General features: G+C 47.6%; 1 protein-coding gene across 33 annotated transcripts in view; it reads right to left on the bottom strand.

The window, feature by feature from the left end:
* Nucleotides 1–19,240, bottom strand: part of LPP (LIM domain containing preferred translocation partner in lipoma) — a 655,397-nt gene that overhangs the window by 540,125 nt on the left and 96,032 nt on the right. For 2 of the 33 annotated variants that reach the window (XM_057306896.1, XM_048214799.2), the window contains one exon: nt 10,954–11,123. The exons of 27 other annotated variants lie outside the window; for them this stretch is intronic. The gene's annotated coding sequence lies outside the window, so the exon portion shown is untranslated. Of the gene's footprint in view, nt 1–10,953; nt 11,124–14,560; nt 14,689–17,842; nt 18,266–19,240 lie in introns of those variants that run through there. 4 more of the 33 variants (XM_057306906.1, XM_057306905.1, XM_048214800.2 and 1 more) reach the window with 4 other exon arrangements.

The raw sequence follows: 19,240 nt of genomic DNA, 5'->3' as shown, positions 1-19,240 counted from the left end.
CGCTGCAGACTGGAATCTGGCATGCTGTGAAAAACTGGGCAAAGGTCCCAGGCCTTGAAAAGTCACTTCCCACTATCTAAGGCCCCATTTCAGCCTCTGTACCAGTTTATCTTTTCAAGACAAAGGAGGTCCCTTGGCCACGGCCCCAGAGGAAGAGAGAACAGAGGGAAAATGGGCTCCTAAGATACAAAAAGTTCAATGACACTTACAAAGGGTCTTCACATACCTTTCTTCAGTGAATCCTCGTAATGCAAATGAAGCTAAGCTGTTTCCTCCTTTTGCAGATGAACGAATGAAGGCCCAGGTGTTCAGAAATTCTCCCAAGAGAACACAGGAGCTAGGAGATGCTCCAGCCATAGCTGGGGCTCGGGGGATGGCTGGTAGGGTGGCTAGCCCAGGCAGGGGGGCACCAAGCAGTTGGCAGATTCTACAGTCATTAACCACCATGTTCCAAGGCCCCCTCCCCCACCCCCACTAAAAGAAAAGGCTGGCATTCCCTACCATTAGAGCTACGCACCACCATACTGACCAGTTCCCCACCTCCCACTACTGTGTCACACGCACAGAAAGGGGACCCAAGGCCAGATGTCCCTTTATCTTTATTGTACCATGACCGACACCGCAATTTGCAAAGCACCGTCGCAACTAATTTATCAAGTAGAAATCATTAACCCCCGATTTACAGGAGGAAAAAGCCAAGATGCTAAGAAGTATTCCCACTTGCCCTGTTCTCACAGGTCTCTAAAAGCAGGGCCGACCCTCAGACCCAGGCCCCTAGCCCCAAAAGCCCTCTTCTTTCCACTGGCATTCTGATGCCCCTGATTCGTTGGGGCCACCATTTCTTTAGTAAACAACCAGAGCAGAAGGTCCTCTCTGAACGGGGACATCTCCCAACAGAGTAACGATTCGAGTCATACTTCGAGGAATAACTTCTGGGAAAGCAGAGGAGGTGATGCTATCAAACAGTGAAACTTAAAACTCCCACTCACGACCTGCCTGGGGGGGAAGCAGGAAATGGGGCCAAGGTTCTTTCCCTACAGGCTCCCCCTGCCCATTTCAGTCTCTCTCAGTCATTACTGAAGTCAGCACTTTAAGCAAATGAATGATGTTTCCTAGCTGTATGGCCTTGGGTAAGTCCCCCACCTCTTTGGTCCTGTCACTTATACTCATTTGTGCACACACATGCACTCACACTTGGGCACACACATGTGTGAACACACACACGCACACACATGTGCGAACACACACACACACACACACACACACACACACACACACACACGAGACCATCCCCTTGTGTACCTGGAGGATGGTGACTGCAGAAAGTCCCTGTCTTTCTTACCCTGCAAAGCACCGCAGCTACACCCCAGCAGGTCATGGGTTCAGGTAGTGCCCTCCAGCCTCGGCACGCAGTGCTCCGAGCAGAATCCCCCACCTCTGCTTCAGGCCTCCGAGTGCCCATCCCCCTCCTTCCACTCCACCCCTCCCGCCAGCCCCACTTCTCCATCCTCACCTGCCACCTGCCACCTGCCACTGGCCTGGATTAGGCCTGGCCTCCTCTACCCTGGACAAGGACCCACTCTTCTCTCCATCACCAATCTCAACCTTCCCGTCCCCTCCCATCCCAGAGCTGTCTTCCTCTGCGTCAAATACTGCCAACTCTTCAACAGCTCTGCACAGGGAGGCTCTTAAAACACCACCCACCACAGAGGCCGTACTTCTGCACACAAGCGACGGTCTGTATCCTTCTAAAACCAGCATCTCCATAACGAGGTCTAGTCTGCGGGTCAGTTTCGAGACAGAAAGGAAGAAAATAGGGTCACAGAGGGGCACTGCAGTCACCACCTCTGAGGCTTGTCCATCCCGGGCACATGATCATTCCAGAGAAGCTGGGGGCAGTGGTGAGCATCAGTCCCTGGGCCAGATGCTGGGACACACCCCGCGGTAGACCTTTTACAAACATTCTCTGATCTCTGTGACTTAGCAAACGAGGTATATTTAACCCCAAATAAAGCCCATTTAAACTGGGACTCAAACAGGCTTGGTAACTCAGTGTCACTGAAGTTCTGTCAATCGTCCTAATAGCAATGGCCGTTGCGAGCCCGGGCTCATAACCACGTCTATACAACTTCACTGAGATATTCTATTGTTGAAATGTGTCAGGTGTTCTGCCAGATGCTTCCCCTAAATAATCTCAGTTCATTTCTCTAAGAACCCTTCCCAAAAACTATTAATGTCCCAATTTACAGATGTGGAAACACACGGCGTGTCTCTGGCAGATCAGGACCTGAACCAGCGGTCCTCGGTGTGCTTGTTTTCCCTCTCCTCTGCATCGTGCACCTTCTTCCACCTAAATTCCTACCCACAGGGCGGTAAACGTAGAGTTTTTCTGTGGATGAGTCACTGGAAGCAACATTCAGCAGTTCCTGCAGAGTCTGAACTACGAGTCAGGGAAAGATGCTTTACAAACAGCAACTGAGTTAAGATCCCACAGTGAGGGTGGGAAGTGGATTTAACTGAGTTAAGATCCCACAGTGAGGGTGGGAAGTGGATTTGTCCAGCACACCACGTGAGCACAGCCTGTCCCTGGACTGTTCCCGAAGGTCCGCGTCACAAAACGAGGCTGGATTTTCCCTCCGTTTCATAAAGGCCGCACTTGGGCATGTCCACCTTCCTGGGACAGGGACACCAGCAAAGTCTTCTTCGAGAAAGTTCATAATCGAAGTCAGGAATTCAGAGGTCCTCACATAAACCACTCCCTCCTCTTCAAAAGGTGAGCTTTTCTGATAGAAGAAAGGTTGATATTCTAGAACTTGAAGGCAAGGAGAAGAGATTCTGACTTAATCTCTCTGGGAATGTCACTAGCATCTTCACCAGGCCCCACCTTTCCTCTGCCTCTAGAAACGCAGGATGAAGAAGGAGGCCGGCGGGGGGGGGGGGGGGGGGGGAGCTGAAGAGTTGCTCATAAAAGCAACATGCTGCAAAACTAGTTCCCAGGGGCCCTTCTAGTTCCTGGGGTTAACTGTAGTTAACTTCCCAACCCGTCAGACCTCCTTAGTACTTCAACTGAACACATATCTACGGAGTGCCTAAAATTGCCAGCCACTGAGCTGGGCTCCAAAGGCTGAGATGCTTGCCCTCTGGAAATCAAAGCTTAGAAGCAGATGCCACTCAATAACATCCAAGGTGGTCTATGAAAATGTTTCTGAAAGTACGAACCAGGGGATAGGGAATATAGGAGTGGGGAGACGGATTCCAAGTGGGAAAGCTGATGTTTCTGAGGAGGTGGGATTTGAGCTAGGAATGGAGGGAGGCGCCCAGCAGAGCTAGCCATGCAAGATGGCGCTCCCTGTGGGAGGAAGGGCAGGAGCCTGAGGTGAATAGGGAGGAGTCAGGCAGCAGGCAGAAAGGTAGCCGGAAGCCAGACGGGGTGGGGCCCTGGGCAGGGATGTCACTTATGTTAAGGGCATGGGGAGGCCAGAACAACACAGGGCAAGCCTCATGACAGAGCCTCTGAGCTCACTGCACTCAGGGCAGCCCACCAAAACAAAACCTGCTCTTCCATAAGCCCAAGGAACGTGCGGATGTATGCAAGCCAACCTCCTCTCACCCTGCATACGGGACAGAAAACTACATAAGACATGTACTGCTCCTGCCCCAACACGGCCTCTTAAGGCTGGACCCCAGAATCACAACCGCCGGTGTAAAAGACAAGGAAACAAGCCCAAGAAAGCATATTGGTGGAGACCTGACAATTCAGAGCCGGCACTCGCTAGCTGGAGCCTGACTCTCCAAAAGGCCTGTCACATTATGTAAATGCCTAGTCATTAAGACCCAATTTTTTTTTAATGATTTTTTATTATATTATGTTAGTCACCATACAGTACATCCCCGGTTTCCAATGTAAGGCTCGATGATTCATTAGTTGCGTATAACACCCAGTGCACCATGCAATACGTGCCCTCCTTACTACCCATCACCGGTCTATCCCATTCCCCCACCCCCTCCCCTCTGAGGCCCTCAGTTTGTTTCTCATAGTCCATAGTCTCTCATGTTTCATTAAGAAGTTGTGGTCCATATATACAATGGAATATTACTCAGCTATCAGAAAAAAAACGAATTCTCAACATTTGCTGCAACGTGGACGGCACTGGAGGAGATAATGCTAAGTGAAATAAGTCAAGCAGAGAAAGACAACTATCATATGATTTCTCTCATCTATGGAACATAAGAACTAGGATGATCGGTAGGGGAAGAAAGGGATAAAGAAAGGGGGGTAATCAGAAGGGGGAATGAAACACTAAGACCCAATTTAAGCTAAAGACAAGAAAGGCAGGCAGGACAGGAAGGTAGATAGCAAGGGAGGGAGGGAAGGAAAAGAGGGGGAACAGATGAGAAGGGAAGGGAACAAATGGGAAAGGAAGGGAAGGGTAGATACGAGGACGGAATGTACGAAGGGAGAAAGAAAAAGTCTCCCAAGGGCCACAGTGAGAAGGAAAAATGGTACAGGTACCACTCTGCCTATGGATAGAAGGGTGATTAAATGTAAATCAAATGTGGGATGGCAGCTCCAAGTGACTGTTTTTCTTTTGAAAGTCCGGGTATTTTAAGAAAGAACAAAGAATGTAAACTTTGTAAAAATAATTTTTGAGTTTTTTTTAACCAGAAAACAAATATGTATTTACAGAAATAGAAACCCATGGGGGGAAACTAGACACACAGCAATTTTAGTGATGGTTATTTCTTGGGAGAAAAAAAGGATGGGGAAGTGAGATGGGGGTTGGTAAGTTGCAAAAAAACGGTCTCAAACTCTCCCCGTCTCTGCATCCTCACCCTTGCAATATAATTTTGAAGGCTGTCCTATCAAAAAAACGGACTCTTTCCCTACCCATGTTACTAATATATGTGCACTCATCCATGGGTCCACAAATTCATCCACTGCCTATTTCATAATCCAGCTTATAGGTCTCCATCTTTTTTTTTAATTTTTTTGGATGTAAAGTTCGATGATTCATTAGTTGCGTATAACACCCAGCGCACCATGCAATACGTGCCCTCCTTACTACCCATCACCGGTCTATCCCATTCCCCCACCCCCCTCCCCTCTGAAGCCCTCAGTTTGTTTCTCATAGTCCATAGTCTCTCATGTTTCATTCCCCCTTCTGATTACCCCCCCTTTCTTTATCCCTTTCTTCCCCTACTGATCATTCTAGTTCTTATGTTCCATAGATGAGAGAAACCATATGATAATTGTCTTTCTCTCTTATCCATACTAAATTCAAATGTATTCTTACTATGAGTAATGGTACAACATTTATTGAATGCTTAATATATGCAAGGTGTTGTAAGCACTTCCCATGCATTATCTCCGTCAGCCTTCACAGCGTCCCTCCTCAGTCCTATCGTCAGCCCCATTTCAGAGAAGAGGAAGCTGAGTCACAGAAATTCAGCAATTTGCATAAGGCCAAGTGACTACTAAACAGAGGACCCTGTTTAAACCCAGACGATCTGACTCCAGAGCCTGCACTGTCCACGCCGCATCTGGGATGTCGCTCTAATCCACCAGCGGGTTAACCCCCACACAAAGGGAAATAGCTAAGCGACCCCATTCTGGCTCCTCGTGAACACAGCTTCCTTTCAAAGACTCACAAATCACCTGTCTAATAAGCCAGTCTAAAATGATACCAGGAATCACAATATAGTCAGCAGATTATAGACTCCGGATACCTGTTTTTTTGATAACTGATATCTATTTCCTCATCTCTCACTTCTGGCATTTCTGCTGATTTCCAGGTTTCCTCAGAATTCCTGGCAGCAGTTCCACGGTTACCATCAGAAGAATATCCTGAGATGTCGTGTATGTGGCCCACGATGTTTGCGACCAGAGAGCTGAGCACACTGCGCGCACACGACCTCCTCCACTGTCATGGACATCAGTCCCTTCTGAATGATGTTGATTCCACCCTCCTTAGTTTAAAGATCACCCCCTCTTCCCTTGACAGAGAGGACAATCAGGCACGTAGCTCTGTTCTCTCTGTCATCTGGGCCATGACATCACCCTCCCCAGGTTACAGAATGCTGGGCATCCCCCCAAAAAAGCTCCCCCTCCCGAAGCCCATTCTAATCCCATCCCTGCCCAGGAGGTAACTGGAAAGGAAAGGTCCTGATTGGCTGCCAATTACATCACTGCTCCACAGCCCTGATTAAACTCTTAATTAACCGAATGCCACTTTACTTCTACCCCTGACTCCACAGACAAATAAATAAGCACAAAGAGAACAGCATAGGGTGAAGTCAGCAATAAACTATAGCTTCTGGCTCAGGTATGAAAGAGAAACCATTTGCTGGGGTTACCTGTCATTAAGAACGATTTGGTCACCAGGTGGGGACATACAGTTCTCTATATTAAATTAGAGGAATGATTCAAAGGGGACCAGTTTCAGCTGACAAGAGCAAAAAGAAAATCAATTTCAGGTTGCCAGGACAACTAGACTTTTCCTGCAAGAATAAATTTGATACAGCCCTAAAATCTGACAACTAAATGTTTCCTCGCATTACATCACATCCCTAAAACGTGTGTTGAACCAGTGAGATAATCAAGCCTGCTAATTACTTTCTACAACACCCATAAGATACAGGATTGATGGTCTTGGCTCCAGACTGACTTTCCTCCGGCAGCCCTACTCGCTCTCTTGGTTTTAGAGTGAATGAGGATTGCGTGCTTCTTAAAATGAATCTAAAGGCATATCCTTGTCAGTTAGTCCTTGCATCCTGGAACAAGGAAGGTGAGCAACTTTTTAATACATATCCCCAGCGCTCCCTGTCCCACAGTGCATGGACTACCCCTTCCAGAGATCTAACACAACACTGGACCTAAAGGGATGGGCGGTGGGGATAACGCTTATTGTACCAGAGAGTGAATCCAAAACAAAAAGCGGCGGAGTGACGGCTCAAGGTCAACACAGCTGGCCAACAGCAGTTAGGACTGGAATCCAGTTCCTTTGATAATGGCTTCTATGCAATTTCCTTAAATAGCTTTCATCATTCTGCTTCTGCCTTAGAGACTCCAGGAGCTGAAGTTAAGTCCACTTGATCTCTTATTAAGTCTCATGAGGCACTGACCCCAAGTGGCCTTATCCCAGGAGTTCAGAGTCCTGACCCCAGATCCAATAATATCTGATGAGATGAGCCTTCTCCCTGCATTTATGTTCTCAGAAGGCTGAATATCAACTTACCTCCAGGGGCTATTAAAAACAAGAACAGCTAATAAATCACTGGAAAGCACTTTGCAAATGTAAAGTAATACAAAAATGCTAAGCATCAATAATACGGGTGGCCCTGGAGAAGGCAGTTCCCTCAAGAGCACGATGATTTCAAATGGCCAGGCTGCGCCCACCATCATCTACCAGAAGATATGAAGGCCACGCCTCTCTCTCAACCTCACTCTCCTTTCCCTCAAATTCTCAAGTACGCCTCTAGACACTGTTGTAACACATGTATTCGGATGGATACGCAGAGACGTCCTCTCTGTCAGCCCACGCGGTCATAGAGTCTTCACTAAGTATGGAGGAACTGTGAGAGGTCTGGATCCAGCAGGCAGGAAAGCAAATGTCAAGCTGTCCCTCGCTGGTAATAAACCAAGTAAACCATGAAAAACAATGAACCCACTAGAAAGTGCTTGTCAGCGAAGTCAGCCTTGAGAGCCGATTTAGAATCTGGTGAGAGGTCAGGAAAGCACAGCACACACTCAAGGGCTCGGGCTGCAGGTGTCAATGGGAGAAAGAGGGGAGGGCAAAGCACTCCTCCCAGCCACCTGCATGGTCCTTGGTTCTCCCATGGGATCCACACAAGGTGAGCAGAGAAGGGCAGGAGAGGAAACGGGGATGAGCAGAGTAATTACGAAATCAAAAGCTGGTAGCAGAGACACTGGCTTCTATTCCTGACCCTGCCATTACACGTTACGTAACCTTGGACAAGTTATTCAAACCTCACTAAGCCTCAGTCTCTTCCTCCATCCAATATGGAGGACACTAGGATTGACCACACAGTCCAGCTTTGGGGATTAAATGAAATGAGGTATGGAAAGCAATATAGTCAGAGTCTGACATGTAGTATGTGTGGAACAACCATGGGTTATTGTGCTAAGCATGCATGCTCTAGGGCTAGAGCCCAGCACAGAAACAAATGGTCAGACATAAGACATAAATTCAGAAGTCAAGATTGTTGGGATGGAAAAGGAAAGATCTATCCCATGGGTTTTACTTTGTATCTACTAAGGAGTTATCACTGGCCCCATTCCCAAATACCTAGTTTAGGATGACATTAGCCCAGGGATAGTGAGGCGCCTGCAAACCTCAGAATTGAGTGGAAACCCAAGGGCATTGGAAATCCAACCACTTGGTCAGCATAGCGGTCAGCTCTCTGCACTTGAGCTAAATGCTAAAATTCTAGGATTCTCGCTATTCAACGTGGCTGCAAGCTCCTCATCGCAAAACAAGGAACTAGTTTTCGTGGGAGGAAAATGCTCCCTCCAGCCCCAGTTCATCGAACATACTTTCACACACACGGACACAGTATCTGCTCCTACAGGTAAGCAAGGCACAATAACCAGAAACTACAAGCCCCATTAGGTCAAGCCCAGCTAAAGAGGCATGGGACTTCAGAGAAGGGAAAGAAACGAAAATTTACTGAGCTCCTATTTGGCAAAGATGCATTATAAAAAAGAAGAGAGAAAAGAGAATCAGGGAAGACTTCCTGAGCGCAGCGGTTTTGAGCTGACAACACGCCAGGGCACTCAGGCTCTGGGGCCACGCCCATTTCTCCAGCAGGACCTGACAACGCAGTGCTGCTGGGTGAGCACCCAGAAGCCCCAGGGCCAGTGGCCACTCTCGCCTCCAGGTTCTGGTTCACAACACGGCACCTACACACCATACCATGACTGGGGGGCGAGGCTAGGGAATGAATATAAAGCTGGGTTATTAAGGCAGCGTTAAGCTTCATCGGCTTCCTCTCCACAGGCAAAGCTCAAGCAGACGTAAAGAAGAGACAAAGAGGGGATTGAGAAGAAAATATGGATGTTGTGGCAAGGCAGGGTGAGAGAGTAAAGGCTGTTGACTCAGGTTATGAAGAGGGAAAATACTGGAAGACAAGAGAAAGAGTACGAGGAAGGCAATGGCTGTGTTTGAGGCTTGTTGTATTTATTTCTTGAAGCATACTTCTGTCAAGTCATTTTGTAAAAACCCTACTTCTGTGAAGTCCTTCGAATGTTAGTTCAAGAGGACTTTGTTTTGGTCACTGACCAGCACCACAAAGCATTCCTGGAATATAGTAGGTGCTCAATAAATATTTACTGATTGAATGAATAATGCCCAGCTAGAGTAGGTCGCTGTTCCTAAGAAGAAAGAGGCTTTTACAGTCACCAGGAAAAAGAGCAAGACTCTGTTTATATTTCAGCTCACTCACTTAAATAGGATAGAATAACACAGGTGCAAACAGAGTTCATGGCTCCTGGAGCAGTCACCATATATTCACCAAATATAAATCAGACCGACCCACACTCTGGGACAAAGGACAGGGAGGCCATTCCCTGGATACAACCCCAAGAGAAAAAGGAGGGTCTCTCGGTAAAAACAGAGAGGGTATCTGGGAAAATGCAGTCTCCCCAGGCAAATGATGTTTACTCTGAATCTGACGGTCCAAAGCCAGGAAGGGCCCTGGCCATCCCTCTGACTGCTTTGGAGAAAGGTGCCAGTTTCAACCTCCTGAGAACAGAGGGGACTACAGACTCTTGAGAAGAAGTAGCAGTTGAGGAGAGGGCAGGATCCAGAAGGACTGGATTCAAGTCTTCACCGGAAGGCCTGCCTATCAATTTTCAGGGTGTTCTTTCAGTCCATCTCCTAAAGATAACTAGAAGGATTCATTCATAGATAGTTCAGAAAGGCAACTTTGCCCATAATGAGGAATACAGTGACTGGGAGATAAAAGTGTTAATTACAGAAGGAGGAAGGGTCAATATCCACCGTTTCACTCTTCCACTGTGAGGTCTATCGGACGTTTCTATAGCCTGCAAGGTCAGCACTTCTTTCTGTGGCTGTGCCTGATCTTGAGAGACCATTATTATTTATTACACATGAAGCACTTTCCATCTGCAGAGTGCTTTGGAATCGCTTTTTATTAGTTACTCAGCATTCTTAAGTCTAAACACAGCTGAAACCCTAGTGGACAGCAGAAAACCCCTGATTTACTCGTCCATCACCCTCAACGGGTCCACACACCTCCTCCCAAACACTGGACCGGTTGAACAAGAGGCAAAGGAAGCAGTAGGAAGGAGACTTCGCATTCAACACTCATTTATGGAGGCCACCTGGCGCTGGGCTGGGTTTTCGGAGCTCAGCAGGAGGCAGTACAGAAACAAATAAAACACAGCACTTGACCTCAAGGAATTTACCGTCCAGGGCTATTTGAGAGGACCTTTTCGGTGCCTTCCCGCCTGAACATTCTGTGGTTCTAGGAAAGTAAAAATAGATTTCAAACATCATGTGCAGGAACATCTTCCTACATGACTCAAAATTTGAACAATTCTATAGGTATAACTCTAGTCCCAAAAATGGAATTGAAAAGAAAGAATACGCCATGGGCTTATTGCCCCAATTTTCAAATTCCAGAATTCAGACAGGCAGCCCCAAATCAATTCTAAGAGGAAATTTTAGGACAAATGAGTTCATAATCTCTTGAGAGAGAGCACAGAGCCAACCCAAGAAACTTACTCTAAGAAGAAAACATAAATTTAAGTTTTCATAAAGCCACTTAATAGATGCATAAATTACCATCGATGCAAGTTACAAATAGTTTGTGTATATCTCTAAACATTAAAGATTATAGCCTTTGGAGCAACTCTACTCTCCACTATAAAATATCACACATAAAATCGTCAGTTACATTTGGACTTATCACCTGGCAAGAATATCAGAGGAGGGACGGCAGGATGAGAAGGAAGATGGGGTATTCGACATAAATTTTCAAGTCCTTTCCAACCCTCGGTTTATGATCCACTTCTAGAGATCAGCATCTCGCACAAAGCATGGCACGTATTAACTGTTCGATAATCATGAGTTCTTTGGTGTCTAAAATAAATGAAGTACACGGGCAAGAATGAACAGTCAGAAACCGGAAGTCCTCAATTCTGTTAACCACTATGGTGCCCTACGTGATACTCAGGCTGTGAAAGTGAGCTGACTGACACTGATATCACCCCACTAATCACCGCACCTGATTCACCAAAGACTATGGCTTACACAACTCACTACTAATAAATTCCATTCTCCGCCACCCTCTGATGGAGGGGGTGAGGACACACACGTGTGTGCATCTATCCTGTGTCACATGACAGGCGGAAGCTTCAGAAAAACAAGAAACACGGTGCGGGCATAAGAGCACGAGGTAAGTCCTCCCCATGTCATGTCTTTACCACATGACACTGGGCAGCCCCTTCTTTCTATTGGAGCATAACCGTGCTCTTAAGTAGAATGAGGGCAACATTCCTTAGCCTGCCACCGTCATGCACCCGGGTGAGGCTCTGCTAAGTTAAGGGGTATAGAAAGGGGTGAGTCCACTGTAAAGCCCTGTATGAACCTACGTCACATATCATAGTCCCCAACAGGTTCATCACGTTCAATAAATTATTACTGTTTTTATGACTGGTCTTCCCTGTGGTTTTCTCATAACATCACTAAGCACTAATAACCATTACAATGTATGCTTTTTACCAAAGTAGAAGACACACCGTGTTTGGTTTCCCAAGATCCCCCCCAACTGATGGGTAGAGTGTATCACAGAACCCCTGAAACCTTATGAGGTCTCCTCAACGCCACCTTCCACCCAGTGAGGCCGCCTCGTCATGGCGTGCCGTTTACTCTCTTCATTCGCACACCCGCCTCCGTGGCACCAAAGGGCCCACAGCTGGCTCAGTCAAGACGAATGCCACCCACGGAAAGAAAGGCTGCAGAAGCCCCTGGTCCCAAAAACTAAGACCACCAGGTGGAGGAAGACAGTGAAGGGAGTTGAATGCTGTGCTTTTAAAAAAAAAAAAAAAAAAAAAAAGGTTGTGATATTATAGTGAGCAGGGCACAGAGGGGGCATCTTGTCTGTGCCCTCTTGAAAGAGGTGACGTGAACATCAAGGAGGATATGGCACGGTCAAGTTGATGAGCTCAGTATCGCTGGGGATGCCCCATAGGAGAAATATGAGACATGATGGGCCTATCTGGAAATATGTTACATTCCTGCTTTAAGAGCCAGAAGAGACCTTCAAGACCCATAAGCACTTCTCCCTTCAGATGGAGAAATGAAGGCCCAGAGACTTGAAGCATCTTGACCAGCTCACAGGGCAAATTCACAGCACAGCTGCCATCAGCACACAGACCTCTTAGCTTCTACCATCTCTGGAGCAGGCGTTCCCACATTATCAGCTCCCATCCAGCCCTTTCTCCTACTCCCAGGACTTGGCGGCCGTGCAGTGGCCAGCTCCAGCCAAGAGGCCACCGCAGCAAGGCAGGGCAGAGCGGGGCCTGGTTCTTCAGCCCCAGAGGGCAGAAGGCTCCTCCACCACGGCTCCCTCAGCGCAGTACCCTTCCACAACCACTCAGTGTGCCAGGGAGGCCCAGGCTGCACCAAGCCATCTAAGCCCAAGGGCTGCAATACTTTGTCAAGGAACAAAGAAACCTCCCTTAATCTCAGCAGAGAAAATAATGCATTGCCTCAGAAAGGAAATGGGAGAGAGCAACTTGGGCCAGAACGCCTTCTGAAAGGAATGGAAAAGTACAAACTTTTGCAACGTAACTGTTGTAGTGTGTTGACAACAGATTACAGAACCCGTAAAGACAAAGAGCATTAGAAATCACGCCTCGTCCCGTAAAGTAAAACGGACTATAGTCCGCTCTAGCGCCAGATTTTTGCATTTCTGTTTCTTCCTAACCTTCTTAACTTCCATGACAGGCAAGTGACTCATCCAATTACTGACTGGAGAGCCAACACCTCAGTTTCACATCCCTCGTTCCCTTTCCAAAGGTGTGAGGAAGCTGTGGGGGCTGCCTCCTACTGGTCCTGCTTCTCCCGCAGGGAAGGCAGAACTTACAAGAAAAGCAGACTCCCAACAAGGCCACTCAGAGGCCACGTTTACTAGGTGCACACCTGTTCCCACAATTCAGTGCTGCACATACCCCAATTCTTCTCCAACAGCAAGAGGGACAAGCGGAAGAGGACGACCATGAAGATGCAGTGAACGCATTCATCTCTGCCCTCAGCACAAAGTTATCTGCCAAGTGAAGTCTAATAATGTGTCCAAGGCATATTTAAGGAAATCACAAAGAAAAATTCAAGACCAAGGTTTTATTTTGTCTTTTTAAGTTCAAACCACAGAAAGTATTTGGAAGAATCAGAAACTACTTTCTGCAGGGAATTCCACAGAAACTGGAAAATCTTGGGCAAAATTAGAACCAAAGAAAACAGAAATAGCAGAGATCTTGGCGATCACCAAATCCAGCCCTGCCACTTTTGACTGAAAAAAAACCAGGCCAGAGAGAGAGCTTCACAGCTGGACGGCGGTCGAATGGGCTGAGAACCCACATCTGCTGACTCCAAGAATAATTTCTTAGTCCTCATTCCAAGCGAGCATTGACTTGAACACTGACTCCAAATTAAACCTACATGTGACTGCAAAGAAAAGGGAAAATAAACTGTTCTCGGTGGCAGATGCTTGGAATATTGGCTTCTTTCTCAAAACTTCACAGTTCACGTTCTGCAGAAGATGGAAACCAGTGGGGTCCCCTTTTGTCAGCTGCAAATGCACATTTCTTAGGAATGCATTGTATGTCTGGTATTCTCTCCCAGCTCCCTCTCCCTGTGCCTCTTTTGGCCATATATGGCACTGAGCTCTGATGCCTGGGTCACAGAACTCAGGCCTCGGGTATGAATACAATCCGATTTCTGAGCTGTTTGTCTTTACTGGAAATCTGAAGAATCCATCTAGGAAACATTTACTAAAATGCAGAAGGCAGGGAGGATTGATTCACACCCTGAACTTGGCACAGAGAAAAAGATTCTCCTTTTGCTCACCCAAAGGTTTGCTAACCAGATTCTGGGGAGAAAGTGTCAAGGTTAACAGAGGTACGAGGGTTTCTATCTCAAGAACTGTGTATGCCTGTGTGTGTGGGGGGGTGCTGGGAGGAAGGGGGCACTGTTCTAACATAAGAGTTAGAGAGGCAAACTGCCACTAGGAAAGCAAGACACAGCCAGCTGCCCATCGGAACATGTCCTCGGCACTCATCTTTCTTGATATGACTTAGTTATCTCTTCATGTGGTGTCTGACTTTCAAACACTTGCAAACTACGTTTCAGAAGCAGAAAATCTCTTTGAAAATAGGGATAATCTGCAATTGTCATTCCGACTTAAAACAAAAATGTTTTAAGTATCTATAATTCCAAACAATACTTTTGAAAGGAATTATACAAAGAGAATTCAATAAACACATCCCCCAGACATGTAAAACTTGAAAGAACAGCACCGTCAGAGCAGAACAGGATAGCGACTTTGAGAGGGGGGGTGGAACCAAGACCCCGAGAATAGAAATGACTTGGCTGGCGGCACGTAGTCAGTACAACGAAGCACATCTCGATGTGGAGCACATAAGATCTAAAAAGAAAAATGGAAGGGACTGTATAAGGGCATTATGACCTCCAAGAGCAAAGAGAGAAAACCACCTGTTAACCCTTAACAGTGCACAGCCCTCGCTGTGGCACACGGCCACCCACAAACTGGCTCTGTGACTTTCAAGAGTGCCCTTTGCATCTCCTAAGGGAGCTTAGACTAAGCATGGAGAGGGACCACATCCTATACAGTAGGCAGACAGGCCTGGTTAGAATCCAACAGCCATCAGTTCTCTGAAGCAGAACTTGAGCAAGTTATTTATTCCTTCAGTATCTCTAGCAATTCATCCGCAAACCAGACATAACCACGTCTACCTTATGGGGTACTTGAAAAGATTAAATAGGCTTTTTACAAAGTGTCGCCCTAGCGGTGTTTGACATCTAAGTAAGCACTTAATACACGGTAGCTGTTAATAGTATATCTGTTCATAATTCCCACTACAAGAACCATGAGTGGTTTGGTGCAATGGTAAAAGTCAAGCAGCCTCTGGTTCAAGTCCTCACACGTCATCTCATCCTAACTGTGAACTGTGAACCTCACTGTGGATTCTCCTCTGCCCTGGCGTGGTTGAGGTCTTAGCTGGGAAAAGTTCTTGAGAAACGGTCTTACAATGTAAAAATGGAAAGTACAATCATAAAGGTCAGAACCTTCTTTGGGGAATAAGAGAGTGTCATGTGAATGTAGGCGCCATGTAAATATCAGTGGAGGAATGAGAGACAGCCCATGTTCTACTTTCCTCATGAAAAGCAAATACAGGGACGTCTGGGTGGTGCAGTCAGTTAGGCGTCCAACCCTTGGTTTTGGCTCAGGTCATGATCTCAGGGTCATAAGATCAAGCCCTGCATCAGGCTCTGTGCTCAGCATGGAATTAGCTCGAGATTCTCTTTCTCCCTCTACCTCTCCCGCTCGTTCTCTTTCTCTCTCTCAAATAAATAAATAAATAAATCTTTTTTTTTAAAGTGACCTTACAAATAGCTTGACTGCCATGCTACTCCTTTCATAAATGTTCCTGAGATGGAGTCTATAGGCCCAGAACCACCCCCACCATGGTAGCAAGGATTCCTGCAAACTGCCACTCAGCACAGGGTGATGAATAATAACGAAATGCTAGCCAGAGGGTGCCCTGACTCACAAGCCAGGCACGGCCCCGGTGAGGAGGCCTAGGGAAGAGTCACCCAAAGTGACCAAGCTAAAAGGCCTTCATCACATAGAATTTCATAGCCAGTGTGAGGAAACAGCAAGGGTCATGTCTCCTTCTGGGCCCCACATGTACACAGGTGCCACTTTCTCAACCTGGAGCGATGTCCAGGGGGGCAGAAAGCTTACAGAAGGCAGTACCATGATCCTAGGCACCTCTAGGACAGTGGTTTTCAAAGTGGGTTCCGCAGAGGCACAGAGTTCTGGAAAGAGAAGTTGGCCCGGGGTGGAAGCGACTGGATCCTCAGGTGTAACTACAGCACCATCATATAACTGCACTTTGGTTATCACACATCCTGGGACTTCACCTCACATGTCATGAGGGGTTTGAAATAGGATTTCACAGAGGAGAAAGGTCTGAAAACACCAAAGCCCAAAGAGCCTACCGTCAAAAGTCGTGCAGCCAGCAAATGCCTAGACCACACAGAGGTTTCCTGCAGGAAGGCCTGGGATGACAGGCCAATGAGAAACAAGCAGAGAAGGTAAGAAAGCTCCAGAGAGCGTGCACTGCTATTAGAGAGATCAGCGCAGCCCCCCAGAAGGCTGGAAATCTTTAGAAGGATTTGAGAAGCAAGAAGGGAAGGGTGATGGGAGCCAGACAGAACAGAACACCCCGGGTCTGGAACTTCTTCACTTCCCTCCTCCACGCTCATCTCTGGGACTTCACACCCAAGTGAACCACCCCAGGAGAAAGGCCTTCCTGCTTGGTGCTGGAACCTGGAAGGAGAGGGACAACGCTGGACAGAGGGCAGCACACGCTTTTATTCTTCCTCTGACGATGCACACGGCGCGCTGGCACCTCGGGGCGGGGAGGGGGGGGGAAGCCCTCTGAGACGACAACGGACTTGAGTTTTTCATTCCTCCATCTTTGCACAGGCCAAATAGGGATAAGGGATCCACATCAACCCGAGAGTTGTCTGGCAGGAGCACAGGGAGGGCCCTCCAATCTGCTTAGTAACAGCAATAGAAAGTGCTAAATAAGTGAGTCAAGAAATATTTCTGGAAGAGCTATTCAACTGGAATGCTTGGAGAGCCACCCGCACTGCAATAACTCGATCTGTCCTCATCCTTTAGAGCACGCAGGAGCCCGGCTTGAAAAAGGGACTTCACAGCTCCAGCAGCAGCCAAATAAATAAATAAACACGCAGAAATCTCTCGGCGGCTTACTGAAGTTACCAGGGAGAAAGTTATGTTCGCAATAAGGATGTGATTTCATTCTTCTCCCCCTGTCTCATTTCACATCTTTTCCCCAACCACTTTTGGTAGTGAGCAGTTTGTCATGCATCCAAGGGAAGCGACACAGCCTCCTGCGTGGCCGATCCATCTAAAAAACATATCATCTGTCTGTGCGGCAGAAAGCCCAGTTGGAATGAGCAAGTTCTGTGCGTTCAACTAGAAAACACTTCTTGTTCTCGCTGTCAAAATAATTCTGTATTAAACTTCTGGGATATGTGACTAATGTGCCTGGAACCTTTTGGAGCGACTGGTTTATTTATTTTAGGGAGGGGAGCGCGGCTGCTGGCGGCGGGGGTGGTGACAGAGAAAGAGGAGGAGGAGGAAGAGAAGAGGGGAGGAATGGGAAACAGGGACAGGCAGAGAGGGGCTGCCCGGAGAGCTCGGGCAGCAGCCCCTGGAGCCGGCCCTGCCAGCCTTCTTCCCCAGAAGCCCGAGAAGGAGCCGGGCCAGGCCAGGAGAGAGAAGAGAAGACAGATAAAGGTTGGCAGTGCACGCTTCCCAGAGTCAAGGTTGCCCAACAGTTCCTCAAAAGACTCGGGAAATGTAAAAGTCAAAGCAAAACAAAACACACACACACACTTCACCAGAGTAATCCTATCACAGCTCTTTCCAAAACCCATAAAAGCTCCCTACTGCTCACAGGAAAAAGCCCCAAACACAATAGCGGGACATGGAAAACTTGTACGACGGGATGGAGATGTCTCACCTCCACGTACCTTCCAGACTCGGCCCGCCAGCCCCAATTCCTCACGCCTCTGCTGCTCCCTCTGTCTCGAAGACGCATCTCTCCTCCCTTGTTTACCACAGCCTAGCTATCTTTCAAGACCTAGAACACTGCCACCCACAGCGAAGCCTTCCCCAGTGGCAGCCAACAGACACCTTACCCTCCGCACGCTCGTAACTGCGGCGTTGATCACTTGACAGCCTGCCTCCAGGTACTCGTGGCTTGTTGGCACACCTGTCTGCCTACTCCCTGGCCCACCCTCTTTCCCCAGAAACCAGCCCCTCTGGTGCACTCACAGTGTGCATGCACACATCGACACCGAGCACTCTGCCATCAGGGGTCTCGGGATGCCCCAGAGGAGTCTGAGGGCTGCACACACCAAGCACGAAGTGGACATATGCCCATGGCTGAGCCTCTGTGCCTTCCACAGCAAAGCATCTTCAGCAGTAAAGTTGAGAGACAAAAAAAAAAAAAAAAAATCAGCTAGGAAATCTTCAGAAGAAAAAGGCCGGGAATTTGCTCTTGCTAAACCCTTACAATCAGCCCTGCTCCCTCCTCAGACCCGTTATGTTGCTAAAGTCTCCTCTTTTGCTTTGCATCAGAGGTGGGTGGAAGGGTGGGACACTAAGCGAGGAGGGGGTGACAGGAGGGGAAGCTTCCAGGGGAAACAGATGAAGTGATGAGGTAAATAGATTTAAACCCATCAAATAGGTTGAAATCATCGGCTTACTTTCTGTTTTGTTTTGATATTTTTTTCCCCATTTTCTTACTTGCAATAGTTACATGTTAAGAAGGGAAGGAAATGAGGGAGGGAGGATGGAGGGGAGGCAGGAAGGAGGCGTCTGAAGTGGAGAATAGGGACAGGACGGCGACGGGGACAACGATGAAAGAAATACTGAGTTGACTGCCTACGGCTGGTCAGCTTTGGCAGGCCCACCTCCTGAACTTTCTCTCCAAGGTTACTTGGCAAAGAGAACTTCAGAAAACAGTTTTCGCTTTCCTTCTCCAAATCCTTCCCCCCCGCCCCCGCCCTCACCTCATCTAAAAACTGAGTTCCAACCTCCTTAAGAGGGAAAGGAAAAATGAGACCCAATTCACTTCACATTTTCTACCACTTAAGGAAAGCCATTTCTTGGAGTGAATGCTTTATGATTCAGAGAATAACCTGCTCTCTCATCCTGCTTCTCTCTACTTCTGCACCCCCCTCTCTTCCCGTCTTCATGCCTTTCTTCAACTTGGAAGTAGTTCTCTGCCCTCGGAGCAGTCTCAGCCTTCCTCCCATTCAAAATCTCTGTCTCTCTCCCTCCCTCCCTGCCTCTCTCTCTCTGTTTCTCTCTCACTCTTCTTCTCTCTCTCACATACACACACACAAATTAAGTT

Source organism: Ursus arctos, unplaced genomic scaffold (genome assembly GCF_023065955.2).
Source record: "Ursus arctos isolate Adak ecotype North America unplaced genomic scaffold, UrsArc2.0 scaffold_4, whole genome shotgun sequence".
In the NCBI taxonomy this organism is placed as follows: domain Eukaryota; kingdom Metazoa; phylum Chordata; class Mammalia; order Carnivora; family Ursidae; genus Ursus; species Ursus arctos.
Note: the sequence above shows the minus strand (reverse complement) of the source record. Positions and strands in the feature narration are given on the sequence as shown.